This window comes from Bufo bufo, chromosome 1 (assembly GCF_905171765.1).
Source record: "Bufo bufo chromosome 1, aBufBuf1.1, whole genome shotgun sequence".
Taxonomy (NCBI): domain Eukaryota; kingdom Metazoa; phylum Chordata; class Amphibia; order Anura; family Bufonidae; genus Bufo; species Bufo bufo.
This window is the reverse complement of record NC_053389.1, coordinates 590,386,717-590,405,116: the sequence shown is the minus strand read 5'-3', so window position 1 is coordinate 590,405,116 and position 18,400 is coordinate 590,386,717.

The window sequence follows — 18,400 nt, the reverse complement described above, 5'->3', positions numbered from 1 at the left end:
GGTGAGCACGAGCGTCAAACAATTTGTCAGCTGCAACAGGAACAAATTTTCTTTGCTGACATCAATCAAGCCGACTATCTTAATGCCACTGCTCAGCGTCTGCAGCAACTCATACAACACACTGACTGTGACGCAATGTTACAAGCTCTGAAATCTGTTGTCTTGAGTGGATGGCCAGATGATAAAGTAGCAATTCCTGCAACTCTACGGGAATATTGGTCCTTCAGAGATGAGATCAGCGTACAAAATTGTATCTTGTACAAAGGCCCAAAGGTCATAGTGCCTAAATCGCTGAGAGCGGATACACTCTAGCCACATTGGAGGTGAAGCATGCTACAGACAAGCTCGTGATACTCTTTTACTGGCCTAACATGCAAGGTGAAATCAAAGATTTTGTCAGTAATTGTCACATCTGCAATGAATATGCCCACTTACAGCAAAAGGAAACTATGATGTCGCATGAGATACTGACACGTCCATGGCAGATTATCAGTATGGATTTATTCAACTACGCAGGCAAAGAATACCTGATATTAGTTGACCACTATTTGGACTTATGGGAAATCGACCTTCTTCCTGATTTGTCCACTGAAACCACAATAAAGCAGTGCAAGGCTCAGTTTGCCCGTTATGGCCAACCAGATAAAGTGATCTCTGATAATGGCCCTTAGTTTTCAAGCTTGCAATTTTGAAGATTTGCAATGGAATGGGAGTTTGAGCACGTTACTTCCTCACCACGTCATCCACAGGCGAATGGCAAAGCTGAAGCAGCTGTAAAGATTGTTAAGAACTTATGCAAGAGAGCACACAGTGATAGTAAAGACTCGTGGAAGGCCATTTTGCATTGGAGAAACAATCCAACCGAAGGCATGGATAGTAGTCCGGCACAAAGACTGATGTCAAGGAGGCTAAAGACTTCCTTACCGGCAGCGAATAAGCTTCTGGAACCTTGTGTGGTACAACGTGTTACAGAAAAGTTAAAGTTTAAGAGACAAATGTCACAGGCTCAATATGATACATCGGCCAGGGATCTGCCAGAGTTGATTACTGGAAAACAAATCCGTATGAAACCCTTACCTGGGGATCGAACAGGTCGTTGGAGAATGGGTACTTGTTTGAAAAAAGTTGCACCACGCTCGTATCTAGTGGATGTTGACGGAACTCTCTTTCGTCGCAATCGTGTGGATTTATGAGTGGCAGAAAAACCTACATCGCAATATCTCATTGATAAGCCAGTCTTTCTTGGTATAACAGGGACACATGTGCCCATTGACTGTGAGGAATGCACAGAGGTGGGGCCACAGACCAATGGTACTGGCAATCCTGAGCAAGCTAGTACATCTACCAGCAGCCATGCGCAAGACATGTGTCACGTACCGGCAGGACAGGTAGTGGATCCTCTGGACCAGAGAGGCGATGGCGCAGGTTGTACTAGAGGACCGGTTCTAAGCAGTTACTGGTCTTCACCAGAGCCCGCCGCAAAGCGGGATGGATTTGCTGCGGCGGTAACTACCAGGTCGTGTCCCCTAGTAACAACTCGACCTCTCTGGCTGGTGATATGGCGTGGTACACAGGGAGAAGGCAAGAGCGAAGTCGGACGTAGCAGCGGTCAGGGCAGGCGGCAAAGGTTCAAAGGCGAGTGGACGGTAGCAACAGGTACGGCAACAGGTAAGGCAAACTAACATAGAAAGGAACGCTTTCTCTGAGGCACAAGGCACAAAGATCCGGCAGAAAGCTGTGGGAGGAGAAGGTATAAATGGGCAGTGCACAGGTGCAGCCTAATTAAGTCAGCACTGCCTCTCACAACCTTAACCCTTAATAACCCCTTTGGACCAGGCACCAATCACCGGTGCACTGGTCCTTTGAATCTAAGAGTCCCGGCGCGCGTGCCCCCTAGAGAGCGAGGACGCACACGCCGAGACGCTGGAGTGCTGCCTGGGGGCATACGCTGTGAGCGCTCCGAGGCCAGCAGGGGACCCGGAGCGCTCAGCGTAACAACATGCCAGTAGAAGGTGATAAGAGCCCAGTAACTAACGAGAGGGCTAATAGACTACAAGGACCAGTTGCCACCTGTAGTGGCAGATGTTCAAAACCACCTATGAGACTTAACCTATAGAGTATCAAATACATTATTGTTATCTCTCTTCAAAACTTACAATGTTCATTTATTAACACTAAAAAAGGGGAAGATGTTATGGATGTTATGTTGGTGCACGACTTCCTGTTTCCTGTTTTCCGTTTGTGGCAGTTGCTCCTGTCTTTATGTTATGTTACCAACATGGCTCCTGTGCAGTAATCCCGCGTGCTGTGTTTATTTACATCACATGAAACAGATCCTGTCTTATCTATACACAGAGGTGATATAATTACAGGCAGGATTAGAATCACAGATAAGCAGATAACTACAGTAAAGTGATCTGTACAGACCAACAAGTGGCGCCTATTATTAGGCTTAGTGGCCTAATAATATCTGGTTTTAACTGGCGATCTGGTTTTAATTGGCTTAGTGGCCAGTGTGAAAACTACAGATTTTATGGTTTATGTTTAAATATAGATATTGAGATGGAAAATTAAAAATAACATCATCAAAAATGATTTCAAAATATGTTAAACATAGAAACGTGATGGGTCATCTTCTTATGACACATTCCTTTTAAAGAGGGATTTGCATCTCAGTGATTCAGAATACCTGTCTTATGTGGCACCCAGAGGTGGCTCGGGTTAATGGAAACAGATAAGCAGAAGTGCTATGGTGTTTTTGCAATTCCTAATGAAATGAATGAGAGTTAAAGGGAACCTATCACATTGAACATGGTGTATGAGCCGCAGGCAGCATATTATAGAGCAGGAGGAGCTGAGCACATTGATGTATAGTTTTATGGGAAAAGATTCAGTATAATTTATATAATGTATATTTCATTCATTTAAATTCCAGCTCATCCTGGGCTTTGAAGTAAAAAAAATTCTTATTGGTTGAGATGGGAAACGAGGACAGTTTTTTTCTATTTAGAAACTTGCGATAAATGTGTCTGAATCATCACCATTTTTAAGATCTCTGTTTGCAGTGAGTGAATAAGAACATTCTTATTTTTACCCAATGCCTAGCCTATGTATTGATAAGGCTGATTTTTCCCCTGTACTCTCTATCTCTTTTTTAAATCCTAAATGACAAGGAAATACAGGAGCAGTGCACATGAATAGAGCAGATTAATAAACTAGTTTTACTTATCAGTATGCTGTATTGCTTTGAATTACTTTTTTATTCTTCAAAACTTTCTAAATAATTAGAACAACATATTTAGCTGGTGGAGCCACTATAATATTTTCAAATGATCCTGCTTTAAAATATTGTTAGATCCTATTTGTTTCCATCTTCAGATTTCACAGCTCTAGCAGGGACATTTTAGCAAAATGTAATCACATCCGTCTGTCCGTCAGTTAGATGCATTTCTGGTTAGTTACTATATTGATTTATTATACTTTTTTTGCTTCTGAGAATCACAATTGTATGGTTTTGATGCCAATGTCACATGTAGTCATTTCAGTATCTTATCTTAACACCACTAGTACCGGAAGAGATTAATAGTATGACTTATAATATTCCATATGTAGAGTAGATTTCCTGCGTACAGGAGCAGTCATGTAACCTCGAGCTGCCCTCTTATACACCCACTCACTGCTTCTTAGTTTTATAGTTACAAAGTTAATTGTAGATGGTGAAAAACAAGACAATTTTGCTGGAAAAAAAAATCAGATGGAGATTTAAAATACACGATACTCTGTACTTAATTCCTGATAATATCCTTTGGCCATAGCTAGGCTTCCTACACTTGGCGCAATCATTTAAAGGGGTGGTTGTCCGAGTTCAGAGCTGAACCCGGACATACCCTTATTTTTACCCAGGCAGCCCCACTGAGGCTAGCATCGGAGCATCTCATGCTCCGATGCGCTCCCTTGCCCTGCGCTAGATCGCGCAGTGTGTTCAGTGACGTCACCGGCTCTGATGGGCGGGCTTTAGCGCTGCCCTAGCCGTTTTACTGGCTAGAGCAGCGCTAAATCCCGCCCATCAGTGCTGGTGACGTCACCGGGGTTCCTGTCAGCCCCATGGAGAGCCCCGGTACGTCACCGGATCTCCAAAAAATGCCTTTTCCCTGCGCGATTTAGCGCAGGGCAAAGGAGAGCATCGGAGCATAAACTGCTCCGATGCTAAAGTCAGGGGGGCTACCGGGGGGGAAATGGAGGGATGTCTGGGTTCAGCTGTGAACCCGGACAACCCCTTTAATCTGCTGCCTCTAAGTGCTGTGGCTAAGCTAGAGTCGTTAATGGGCACCCAGCGAGACACACCAGCACATCCTATCTAGCTAGGTTCAGGGTCAGAAAAAAAGGATTACATCTGTCCATGTGTTGTGCTTGGTATTGCAGCTCATCTCCTTTCATGTGAACTGTAATATCCAACACAACCCACAGACTGATATGATACTTTTTCTGGATAAATAATATATATCCATTTCTGATCCACAACCACTGTAATATTGACCAACATTATCATCTTCACAAAACTGAATGCTCTCATATTTCTGCTACTTGTAGTCGTTATTTGCTTTTAGATAGATAATGGATAGATAGATATGAGACAGATAGAGCAGATAGATAGATGATGAGCTCTATTCATTGTGGGAATAGGGCTAGGTGAGTATTGTATTTTTTATTTATTAACACTAAGGGGCTTCACTACTGTAAAGAGAACATGAGGGGGCAGCAGTACTGTAGGGGGACATAACTATTGTGGGGAAACAAATAGGAAAGGTGGCACTAATTGAGCATTCAACTGCCGCTGTTGTCCCTCCTTGAGACAGGTGGGAGGTATGGAAGCTAAAAGCAGGTGTGGATAGTAAAGGGAGAGATAATATATAGCAGATTCTACTTCTTTTTCATTGAATCCACACCTGGTTTTAGCTCTAAAACTGCATCTGAAAACCTGATCCAAACCTGATTGTGCACAAACAGCCGTATTTTAATTCCTCTTTAGTCTAATAATTTCGGTTAGCAACATAAATGATGACAATACTAGGAAACTATGTTGTCACAGTCACTACTAGAAGCTTTTAGAATGTGAATTAAGCTCCACTGAACTGACAATTACCCTTTATTGTACTTATGTTAGCTATCTTATCTTACTTTATGTGATATTGGTGATGTTTTCCGGTCTGAACCTAGTGGATGACTGCCAAAATAATTAAGAGCTCAGGGTAGATGGCCAATCAACCTGATATACTTCTATGCCTGACATCTGAACACACACATTTCATATCAATGTATATCCTGTAAATGTAAAACATATTCCACATCACCTACAAACCGGATTCCAAAAAAGTTGGGACACTAATCAAATTGTGAATAAAAACTGAATGCAATGATGTGGAGATGGCAAATGTCAATATTTTATTTGTAATAGAACGTAGATGACAGATCAAACGTTTAATCCGAGTAAATGTATCATTTTAAAGGAAAAATACGTTGATTCCAATTTTCACGGTGTCAACAAATTCCCAAAAAGTTGGGACAAGTAGCAATAAGAGGCTGGAAAAAGTAAATTTGAGCATAACGAAGAGCTGGAAGACCAATTAACAGTAATTAGGTCAATTGGCAACATGATTGGGTATAAAAAGAGCTTCTCAGAGTGGCAGTGTCTCTCAGAAGCCAAGATGGGTAGAAAATCACCAATTCCCACAATGTTGCGCAGAAAGATAGTGGAGCAATATCAGAAAGGTGTTACCCAGCGAAAAATTGCAAAGACTTTGCATCTATCATCATCAACTGTGCATAACATCATCCGAAGATTCAGAGAATCTGGAACAATCTCTGTGCGTAAGGGTCAAGGCCGTAAAACCATACTGGATGCCCGTGATCTCCGGGCCCTTAAACGACACTGCACCACAAACAGGAATGCTACTGTAAAGGAAATCACAGAATGGGCTCAGGAATACTTCCAGAAACCATTGTCAGTGAACACAATCCACCGTGCCATCTGCCGTTGCCAGCTGAAACTCTACAGTGCAAAGAAGAAGCCATTTCTAAGCAAGATCCACAAGCTCAGGCGTTTTCACTGGGCCAGGGATCATTTAAAATGGAGTGTGGCAAAATGGAAGACTGTTCTGTGGTCAGACGAGTCCCGATTCGAAGTTCTTTTTGGAAATCTGGGACGCCATGTCATCCGGACCAAAGAGGACAAGGACAACCCAAGTTGTTATCAACGCTCAGTTCAGAAGCCTGCATCTCTGATGGTATGGGGTTGCATGAGTGCGTGTGGCATGGGCAGCTTGCATGTCTGGAAAGGCACCATCAATGCAGAAAAATATATTCAGGTTCTAGAACAACATATGCTCCCATCCAGACGTCATCTCTTTCAGGGAAGACCCTGCATTTTTCAACAAGATAATACCAGACCACATTCTGCATCAATCACAACATCATGGCTGCGTAGGAGAAGGATCCGGGTACTGAAATGGCCAGTCTGCAGTCCAGATCTTTCCCCTATAGAGAACATTTGGCGCATCATAAAGAGGAAGGTGCAACAAAGAAGGCCCAAGACGATTGAACAGTTAGAGGCCTGTATTAGACAAGAATGGGAGAGCATTCCTATTTCTAAACTTGAGAAACTGGTCTCCTCGGTCCCCAGACGTCTGTTGAGTGTTGTAAGAAGAAGGGGAGATGCCACACAGTGGTTGACACCATGAAATTCTGATTCAACATATTTTTCCCTTAAAATGGTACATTTTCTCAGTTTAAACTTTTGTTCCATGATTTATGTTCTATTCTGAATAAAATATTAGAAGTTGGCACCTCCACATCATTGCATTCAGTTTTTATTCACGATTTGTATAGTGTCCCAACTTTTTTGGAATCCGGTTTGTACAATTCCACATTACTTTCAGAATAATGCTCTATCAGATTTCCCACAATGCAAATGATCATTGTGAAATACATATACACAATTCATAAGAAGCTCTTTAGGCTGGGGCCAGGGGTGGACTGGGAACTTAAAGGCCCCTTTCACACGAGCGAGTTTTCTAGGCGGGTGCAATGCGTGAAGTGAACGTATAACACCCACACTGAATCCTGACCCATTAATTTCAATGGGTCTGTGCACATGAGCATTTTTTTATGCATCATTTCTGCATGTTCTATATTCTAAATTTTTCACGCATCCCTGGTCCCATAGAAATGAATGGGGCTTCAGTGAAAAATGCATTGCACCTGGATGCAGTGCGTTTTTCACTGATGGTTGTTTGGAGATGTTGTTTGTATAGCTTCCGTTTTTTTTTTACGTGCGTGAAAACGCAGCAAAAACGTATTGCAACTGAAACACTGAATGCAATTGCAGACAAAACTGACTGATCTTGCGTGCAAAACCTTCAGTTTTTTCAAGAAAAGACCCCGAGACAATCCTTAATACTCATGTGAAAGAGGCCAAAGTGTCCTTGGAAAAAAAACCTTAAAGGGGCCCCATGTTGTAGTTAGATCCAAATTGACAAAAGGCGGGACAACACATGTAGGCAGGGACAACAGAAGTGGGGGGGGGGGCAGCAATACAGCAGTGAAGCACAAAATACTATGCTAGTAGAACCAAATACCACAGTGCAACACAAAATACTTCCTCCTCTGCAGCAGTATTCAAGTTTATTACAGTCCTGAGGTCAGCAATGTAGTTGAGTTCAGTGGTCATCAGGAGTACCTGATTATCCAAGCATTAATTAAGGCTAAGAGCATCAGATTCTTATTTCCTCAGCTGGCGGGGGTAAGGAGGGCTCGGGTGGCCCGCTAGGCATTGGCCCAGTGGGAAATTTACCACTAAGGTCTATGGTTAGTCTGTTGCTGGCTGGGGCTATGCGTCTTGAGACAGTAAACCTCAGAAAAGTCACCAAACCAAAAACATTTGTGCGACTTGTCTGTAACAGCCAAGCAGCAGAAAAGTCTCAGTCACAATGACTTGCATTGTGGTCTATGATGGCAAAATGGTGTGTAACCAGCCACAAAAAATCTAACATTTCTATTTTTTGTGACTGTTGTATTGCAGTCGCAGCAAGTCATGTGTTGAGTGGCGACCCCATTGACAATCAATAGATTCAATGTTACAATGCAACATCTTAATCTTCATGTCGTGTAACATGTCACCATGTAGCCCCAGCCTTAAAAGTACATTGAAGGATCTTGGGTGAGAAATTATGGCCATCTCAACTCATAATTAAGAAAGAACGAATAGTTGAGGACATGTGGGAAAAGTCTTATGCACACGACTGTGTCCATTTACGGCAAACTGTGGATCCACAAAATACAGATGCGATCCATGTGCGGTCCACATTTTTTTGTGTGGGCTCATTGACTTCAAAGGGTCTGTGGTTCGCATTCTGTGGATATAGTCTTTTTGTGGAAGACATAAGGATGTGGAAGGCACACGGATGATCTATGTGCTTTCTACATCCGTGTGTCCGTTCCGTGAAAGGTTAAAACATATCCTATACTTGTCTGCAAAAATCCTATGCAACATTGACGATATCCATATTTTGCGGATAATGGATATAGTCTGCAAAACGGATCCATGGGGCCTTATCCTATTTATACTGCTGTCCTACCACTAGCATTCAGGGTTGTTAGTATCATTTTACTGATACCTTCTAAGGCGCCGTTAGCATAAATAGAGACTGTGCCGTTCTTACTGTAAAAATACTGAAACTCCTATTGAAAAACATAAAATGCAAATGTGAACAGAGCCTTATTCATTTTTATAACATAGCTTTTGATTGTTTATATCAGATCTTACAGTAATATCACGATATGCATTTATGGCATATCCACCTCTGGGACATCTACCCATTAGTGGCATGGAGTTCTCCTGACAAACTGAGGAAAACTGAAATGGTTGGTAGTGACAACATAGAGCAGAAGATGAAGTGGAGAGTTGGCCAAGTCTATAGGAGGTAGAGAAACTGCTTAGAAAAGAATGCAGCTCCTAACCTCATCACCCAACACATGCAACTGCTATAGGTCACTTACAATTGCCTAACAAGGGGCAGGGAATACCTCATCTTCCCACTTCTGACACTAGACATATATGGCATAACCTGCCATATATCCGTTCTTCCACCCCCAATGTCTACCCTCACCACCGTTCCAAATGCTAGACACTGTGGGAAATCTGAGTGACAAATAGCTCCATGAAGACAATTCCTTAGTAAATCATGTGTCCACTTTTTCAGAATTTGTTTTGATAGCAACACAACTAATGCTAATTAATAAAAAGCAACCAGAGTGTAAAGAAAGCTGTCTGGTCAGTGGGCACTGAATTCCTCAGAAGAGTAAGTGGAAGTCTTCTGAGAATACTTTGCTCTCTAAATACCATCACATTTCTGACGGCGTCATGCCTTTCAGATTGTATTTTAATTGCTTCTTTTCTTCTTCCCTAGTAATTAATGCATTCACAATGTATTATTTTTAACCCACACAACACCAAAGCTTTTTTTTTTTCTTCTGAGAGCTTGAGGCACTGAATTTATACACAATATGTAAGAAGCTGTCATATAAGTATATTAAGCTGTAATATACAGTCAGGTCCATAAATATTGGGACATCGACACAATTCTAACATTTTTGGCTCTATACACCACCACAATGGATTTGAAATGAAACGAACAATATGTGCTTTAACTGCAGACTGTCAGCTTTAATTTGAGGGTATTTACATCCAAATAAGGTGACCGATGTAGGAATTACAATAGTTTGCATATGTGCCTCCCACTTGTTAAGAGACCAAAGGTAATGGGACAATTGGCTTCTCAGCTGTTCCATGGCCAGGTGTGTGTTATTCCCTCATTATCCCAATTACAATGAGCAGATAAAAGGTCCAGAGTTCATTTCAAGTGTGCTATTTGCATTTGGAATTTGTTGCTGTCAACTCTCAAGATGAGATCCAAAGAGCTGTCACTATCAGTGAAGCAAGCCATCATTAGGCTGAAAAAACAAAACAAACCCATCAGAGAGATAGCAAAAACATTAGATGTGGCCAAAACAACTGTTTGGAACATCCTTAAAAAGAAGGAACGCACCGGTGAGCTCAGCAACACCAAAAGACCCGGAAGACCACAGAAAACAACTGTGGTGGAAGACTGAACAATTCTTTCCTGGTGAAGAAAACACCCTTCACAACAGTTGACCAGGTCAAGAACACTCTCCAGGAGGTAGGTGTATGTGTGTCAAAGTCAACAATCAAGAGAAGACTTCACCAGAGTGAATACAGAGGGTTTACCACAAGATGTAAAACATTGGTGAGCCTCAAAAACAGGAAGGCCAGATTAGAGTTTGCCAAACGACAGCTAAAAAAGCCTTCACAGTTCGGGAACAATATACTATGGACAGATGATACCAAGATCAACTTGTACCAGAGTGATGGGAAGAGAAGAGTATGGAGAAGGAAAGAAACTGCTCATGATCCTAAGCATACCACCTCATCAGTGAAGCATGGTGGTGGTAGTGTCATGGCGTGGGCATGTATGGCTGCCAATGGAACTGGTTCTCTTGTATTTATTGATGATGTGACTGCTGACAAAAGCAGCAGGATGAATTCTGAAGTGTTTAGGGCAATATTATCTGCTCATATTCAGCCAAATGCTTCAGAATTCATTGGACGGCGCTTCACAGTGCAGATGGACAATCACCCAAAGCATACTGCAAAAGCAACCAAAGAGTTTTTAAGGGAAAGAAGTGGAATGTTATGCAATGGCCAAGTCAATCACCTGACCTGAATCCGATTGAGCATGAACTTCACTTGCTGAAGACAAAACTCAAGGGAAAATGCCCCAAGAACAAGCAGGAACTGAAGACAGTTGCAGTAGAGGCCTGGCAGAGCATCACCAGGGATGAAACCCAGCGTCTGGTGATGACTATGCGTTCCAGACTTCAGGCTGTAATTGACTGCAAAGGGTTTGCAACCAAGTATTAAAAAGTGAAAGTTTGATTAATGATTTGTATTCTGTCCCATTACTTTTGGTCCCTGAACAAGTGGGAGGCACATATGCAAACTTTTGTAATTCCTTCACCGTTCACCTGATTTGGATGTAAATACCCTCAAATTAAAGCTGACAATCTGCAGTTAAAGCACATCTTGTTCGTTTCATTTCAAATCCATTGTGGTGGTGTATAGAGCCAAAAATGTTAGAATTGTGTCGATGTCCCAATATTTATGGCCTGACTGTATATACACTTGAAATACAATGCAGATTTTGATAAAAAATTAAAAAAATATATCACTTAAGAATTTTCCTGTGCTTACGCACTTTGATTTTGGACTTCAGGAGGTGATGAATAATTGAATTTCCACATTCCAATATCTTTTTTATTGAACCATCGAGGGAGGGCTTGTTTTTTTGTGGGACGAGTTGTATTTTTGAATGGCACCATTTTGGAGCGCATCAAATGTACTGTATAGCTTTTATGAATTTTTCCAGGTGACATTGTTTTTTGGGTTTTATTTTTATGGTATTTACCGTGGAGTGACAAAATTCCTTTATTCTGAGGGTCAGTATGCTTACAGCAATACCAAGCTTATGTAGTGCCCTATATATTTTGATAATGCTGCACAACAAAAACATGATTTTTGAGATGTTTGTTTTTGTGTCACTGCATTTAAAGGCCCATAACCTTTTTATTTTTCACACACCTTTTTCATAAATTTTTTGTGAATTTCTTAGGTGGTGGAATTAACAAAAAAGAGCAATTATGGCAGCTTTTAAGCTTTTTTACAATATTCACCTTAATATATATCCTTAATATATATATATATATATATATATATATATATATATATAAAAGTCAATATTCAGGATGTGGAAGGGGGCAATGGGTGACAGAGGGAGCTTGGTTCACCTTTTAAAGCAGATCTGACACTTCAATTTACTGTCTCATTTAAGCGGAACCTGTAATGCTGAACATGGGATCTGATGGGTTCTGTGGGCAGCAGGGAATAGAGAAGCAGCAGATGAGTGGATTAAAATATTGGGGGGAGATTTATCAAGACTGGCACTTGACCTGTCTTGATATCCCCTGCGCTGCCAGGGTATGCTTCTAATTTATAAAGAGACGTATGCCTCATCATAACTTAGACGCATCCTCTTGTAGTATGTGCACCTAACCGGAAATCTACAACAACTAAGAGCCTTCATTTAAGCCAGAAAACTCTGCTGCTGTGTCTGGCCACGCTCCCTTCAACACCCTTGCCACTCCCTCTTTTAGAATAGTGGTGAGGATGGCGAAAAATGGCAGATGTGACAATTTTGTAAAAGATTCACAGTTAAAAAGTTGCACCTGCGATTTTTTAACGCCACTTTTCAGACGCACAGTGAATGATACATTTCCCCCATAGTTTTTTGGGAAATAGTTCAGTATAATTTTTATTTCAATGGTCTAAATCATTGCTCTTCCTATGTTGAAGAGTCTAGTAGGTGGTCTTAATCAGGGATTGACAGCCATCTCTGTATGTGCGTGCATAGAGACAGCTCTCAATCACTAATTAGGACTGCCCAGTAGACTCTTAAACATAGGAAGATCAGGTATTATATGAATTGAATACAAGTTATAATGAATCTCTTCCCACAAAACTATATATCAGTCTTTTCAGCTTCTCCTTCTCTATAACATGCTGTCCATAGATAGCACTGTATGAAAGGTTTCCTTTAGCATAGTATGAGGACAGGCCTGCTCTCCTGTTAGCCCAAACTGCACAAAAAATATGGTCAAGAAACACAATAAAGTCTTGTGTATTCATGAAAGAAAGGGTCTCTCCCTACCCCTTCCTGCTTCCCTCTTACCTGTGACTAACAGTACAGTATCTAATTATTTCTTTAGTCTCTATTAGCCTAAGATCATTTTTATGTTCTATTTGGACCAATAGTAGAGTGGACTATTAAATAGGGCTGCATTTTAACTTAGAAATTAATGCTAATACTCTTAATAAAATAGCTGTACTCTGCAACTACTGAGCACTTGACTATCATATGCTGGTAGCACTAGTAATAGAACAAATATTTGCTACAGTTTTCTTTCTTTTTAATGATTTTTATTTTTATTTCCCAGTATACATTTGTTCTAATCTGCAGACAAGAAGATCTAAAAATGCCAAACAACAAATAATAAAGCAAGTTGTACTCTGTAACCCTGCCAAGGAAAAGAAAAATCCTGTCTATCCATTTCATCTTTTTATCAACTGCGCTTTCTGCATCTCTAAATGCAGATAATAAAATTATAAATTCATGTACAGATTTTAAAATTTTCCTGCCCCTTATATCACTCCTTTGCGTAGCTTCAGATGCGACAGAGAATTAATTAGGTAATTCATTTAAAATCATATAATATATAAAGAGAAGCTATAGCAATTCCTCCATTGTTTTTTAAACTTTGTTTTGTATTAATTTTCTCTTATTTTTAATCCCAGCCTTAATGATACGGCTGATTGGTATACTCATTCACATCAGTGTCATTAGCCGCTAAACGTGCCCATACACAGGAAGTTCATATTGGCCAAAGCCACTGAATTCAGGAGGAAGAATGATCACACATATTGGATTTTAATATAACCTTTGCCCTTGGAGGAGGTAAGTTAGTGCCAGAGTCTGACAGCAACTTGTCTCCCTCTCCTCATTAAAAATGACCAAGCTATGTACATCTTAATGAGGGAACGGGTAGGAATAGTTGTCATCTACAAACCGGATTCCAAAAAAGTTGGGACACTATACAAATCTTGAATACAAACTGAATGCAATGATGTGGAGGTGCCAACTTCTAATATTTTATTCAGAATAGAACATAAATCACGGAACAAAAGTTTAAACCGAGAAAATGTACCATTTTAAGGGAAAAATATGTTGAATCAGAATTTCATGGTGTCAACAAATCCCCCAAAAGTTGGGACAAGGCCATTTTCACCACTGTGTGGCATCTCCCCTTCTTCTTACAACACTCAACAGACGTCTGGGGACCGAGGAGACCAGTTTCTCAAGTTTAGAAATAGGAATGCTCTCCCATTCTTGTCTAATACAGGCCTCTAACTGTTCAATCATCTTGGGCCTTCTTTGTTGCACCTTCCTCTTTATGATGCGCCAAATGTTCTCTATAGGGGAAAGATCTGGACTGCAGACTGGCCATTTCAGTACCCGGATCCTTCTCCTACGCAGCCATGATGTTGTGATTGATGCAGAATGTGGTCTGGCATTATCTTGTTGAAAAATGCAGGGTCTTCCCTGAAAGAGATGACGTCTGGATGGGAGCATATGTTGTTCTAGAACCTGAATATATTTTTCTGCATTGATGGTGCCTTTCCAGACATGCAAGCTGCCCATGCCACACGCACTCATGCAACCCCATACCATCAGAGATGCAGGCTTCTGAACTGAGCGTTGATAACAACTTGGGTTGTCCTTGTCCTCTTTGGTCCGGATGACATGGAGTCCCAGATTTCCAAAAAGAACTTCGAATCGGGACTCGTCTGACCACAGAACAGTCTTCCATTTTGCCACACTCCATTTTAAATGATCCCTGGCCCAGTGAAAACGCCTGAGCTTGTGGATCTTGCTTAGAAATGGCTTCTTCTTTGCACTGTAGAGTTTCAGCTGGCAACGATGGATGGCACGGTGGATTGTGTTCACTGACAATGGTTTCTGGAAGTATTCCTGAGCCCATTCTGTGATTTCCTTTACAGTAGCATTCCTGTTTGTGGTGCAGTGTCGTTTAAGGGCCCGGAGATCACGGGCATCAAGTATGGTTTTACGGCCTTGACCCTTACGCACAGAGATTGTTCCAGATTCTCTGAATCTTCGGATGATGTTATGCACAGTTGATGATGATAGATGCAAAGTCTTTGCAATTTTTCGCTGGGTAACACCTTTCTGATATTGCTCCACTATCTTTCTGCGCAACATTGTGGGAATTGGTGATCTCTACCCATCTTGGCTTCTGAGAGACACTGCCACTCTGAGAAGCTCTTTTTATACCCAATCATGTTGCCAATTGACCTAATTAGTGTTAATTGGTCTTCCAGCTCTTCGTTATGCTCAAAATTACTTTTTCCAGCCTCTTATTGCTACTTGTCCCAACTTTTTGGGGATTTGTTGACACCGTGAAAATTGGAATCAATGTATTTTTCCTTTAAAATGATACATTTACTCGGATTAAACGTTTGATCTGTCATCTACGTTCTATTACAAATAAAATATTGACATTTGCCATCTCCACATCATTGCATTCAGTTTTTATTCACAATTTGTTTAGTGTCCCAACTTTTTTGGAATCCGGTTTGTATTTAGCTGGGAATAGTTTACAGCCTTGTTAAGTGTATAGAGTGTTCTTAACACATTAGGACCAATCTCAGACTTGAACAAGACCCCACTGCTCCAAGGCAATAGCTGTTTTGTCCTGTGCATTTAATCACTAAATTTTGATTATTTATATTTTTTCAATGATAATTAACCCTTTTATTTAAAAAGGCCTGTAGTCCACCAGACCAGGAGCCAATGCTTGTCTTATGTGTTGGTAGTTTTATAATAATGAAAAGGCATACATTTATTTGGTTAACAGGGTTTTATCATCATAAAGCATAAATACTTCAAAAGCATAAGAGATATTTTTTGTTCAGATTATAAATTATATTAGACTACAGTAAGCAATGTGCTATGTATATTATGAGAATCCGAGATCAGACTTTGGCATCTTCTTGTAAGTCTTTACTGACATCTTGTGGCCTTTAACCTTAAAAGAATATACAGATCTATAGAATCATGCTTAGGCATTCTACAAGCAACATTCCATTTTACCTGCCTGGTATGTGACTTTACATGTTTATGAAACTCAAAAATGTATTAAAAGGGTGGTAACTGAGTAATTAGTGATACCCTAATAAAAAGACCCCTAACCTTATCCTGGTGAACCCCAATATAATATTAATTTTTGTGCAGATACTATAGGTGTCTTTCTCACATCTGGTGATTGCCATATGGAAATCCTTTCTAGTTAAAGGGGTTCTCAAGGATTTAAGAAAAGGAAAATACTTAATCATTACTTTATTATAAGTATATTCCCAAATATCTTTCATTAGTTATAAAGGCTCGTTTTTAGGATTCAGCGAACCATACTTTAGGTTTTTCGGATCCCGGACACGAACCCGAACATTTCCGTAAAAGTTCGGGTTCGGTGTTCGGCGCTTTTTTGGCGCTTTTTGAAAGGCTGCACAGCAGCCAATCAACAAGCGGTTAACTGTCTGACCTTAGAAGCCATCACAGCCATGCCTACTAATGGCATGGCTGTGATTGGCCAGAGCAGCATGTGACCCAGGCTCTATATAAGCTTGAGTCACGTAGCGCTGCACGTCACTCTGCTGTTACAAGTGTACAGTCGTGGCCAAAAGTTTTGAGAATTACATAAATATTGGAAATTGGAAAAGTTGCTGGTTAAGTTTTTATAATAGCAATTTGCATATACTCCAGAATGTTATGAAGAGTGATCAGATGAATTGCATAGTCCTTCTTTGCCATGAAAATTAACTTAATCCCAAAAAAACCTTTCCACTGCATTTCATTGCTGTCATTAAAGGACCTGCTTAGATCATTTCAGTAATCGTCTTGTTAACTCAGGTGAGAATGTTGACGAGCACAAGGCTGGAGATCATTATGTCAGGCTGATTGGGTTAAAATGGCAGACTTGACATGTTAAAAGGAGGGAGATGCTTGAAATCATTGTTCTTCCATTGTTAACCATGGTGATCTGCAAAGAAACGCATGCAGCCATCATTGCGTTGCATAAAAATGGCTTCACAGGCAAGGATATTGTGGCTACTAAGATTGCACCTCAATTAACAATTTATAGGATCATCAAGAACTTCAAGGAAAGAGGTTCAATTCTTGTTAAAAGGCTTCAGGGCGTCCAAGAAAGTCAAGCAAGCGCAAGGATCGTCTCCTAAAGAAGATTCAGCTGCGGGATCGGAGTGCCACCAGTGCAGAGCTTGCTCAGGAATGGCAGCAGGCAGGTGTGAGCGCATCTGCACGCACAGTGAGGAGAAGACTTTTGGAAGATAGCCTGGTGTCAAGAAGGCCAGCGAAGAAGCCACTTCTCTCCAAAAAGAACATCAGGGACAGATTGATCTTCTGCAGAAAGTATGGTGAATGGACTGCTGAGGACTGGGGCAAAGTCATATTCTCCGATGAAGCCTCTTTCCGATTGTTTGGGGCATCTGGAAAAAGGCTTGTCCGGAGAAGAAAAGGTGAGCGCTACCATCAGTCTTGTGTCATGCCAACAGTAAAGCATCCTGACACCATTCATGTGTGGGGTTGCTTCTCATCCAAGGGAGTGGGCTCACTCACAATTTTGCCCAAAAACACAGCCATGAATAAAGAATGGTACCAAAACACCCTCCAACAGCAACTTCTTCCAACAATCCAACAGCAGTTTGGTGAAGAACAATGCATTTTCCAGCACGATGGAGCACCGTGCCATAAGGCAAAAGTGATAACTAAGTGACTCAGGGACCAAAACGTTGACATTTTGGGTCCATGGCCTGGAAACTCCCCAGATCTTAATCCCATTGAGAACTTGTGGTCAATCCTCAAGAGGCGGGTGGACAAACAAAAACCCACTAATTCTGACAAACTTCAAGAAGTGATTATGAAAGAATGGGTTGCTATCAGTCAGGAATTGGCCCAGAAGTTGATTGAGAGCATGCCCAGTCGAATTGCAGAGGTCCTGAAAAAGAAGGGCCAACACTGCAAATACTGACTCTTTGCATAAATGTCATGTAATTGTCGATAAAAGCCTTTGAAACGTATGAAGTGCGTGTAATTATATTTCACTACATCACAGAAACAACTGAAACAAAGATCTAAAAGCAGTTTAGCAGCAAACTTTGTGAAAACTAATATTTGTGTCATTCTCAAAACTTTTGGCCACGACTGTACATGTGGATTAATTTGCACATTGGATAAAACTTCCTTTAATTTCTAATTAGATCTCAGCCCTAAGTAATTACAGTAGTTAAACAGTGTAAAAAGCTCTGACAGAAACCCTTAATACTTCTCCAAACTAGAATGTGGGCATGACCATGTTTAGGGAAATTATAAATGTGATGCTCAGCTGCCAGGTATCTTTATCTAGAATTTCAGGGCAATAATTATAAAGGATAAAATGTGATTCAAGCTTGGTGCGGGTGACATCTGCAAATATTCTGCCTAATGGTAGTTGTAACTCTCTGACTTGTACTCAGCAATACAATTACAATACGTAGCCCTCACAGAACATGAGGCCGGACAAACTCAGAAGCTTTCACTTCCAAATAAATTGAATAGAAACAGGGAAAACATGTTATTTT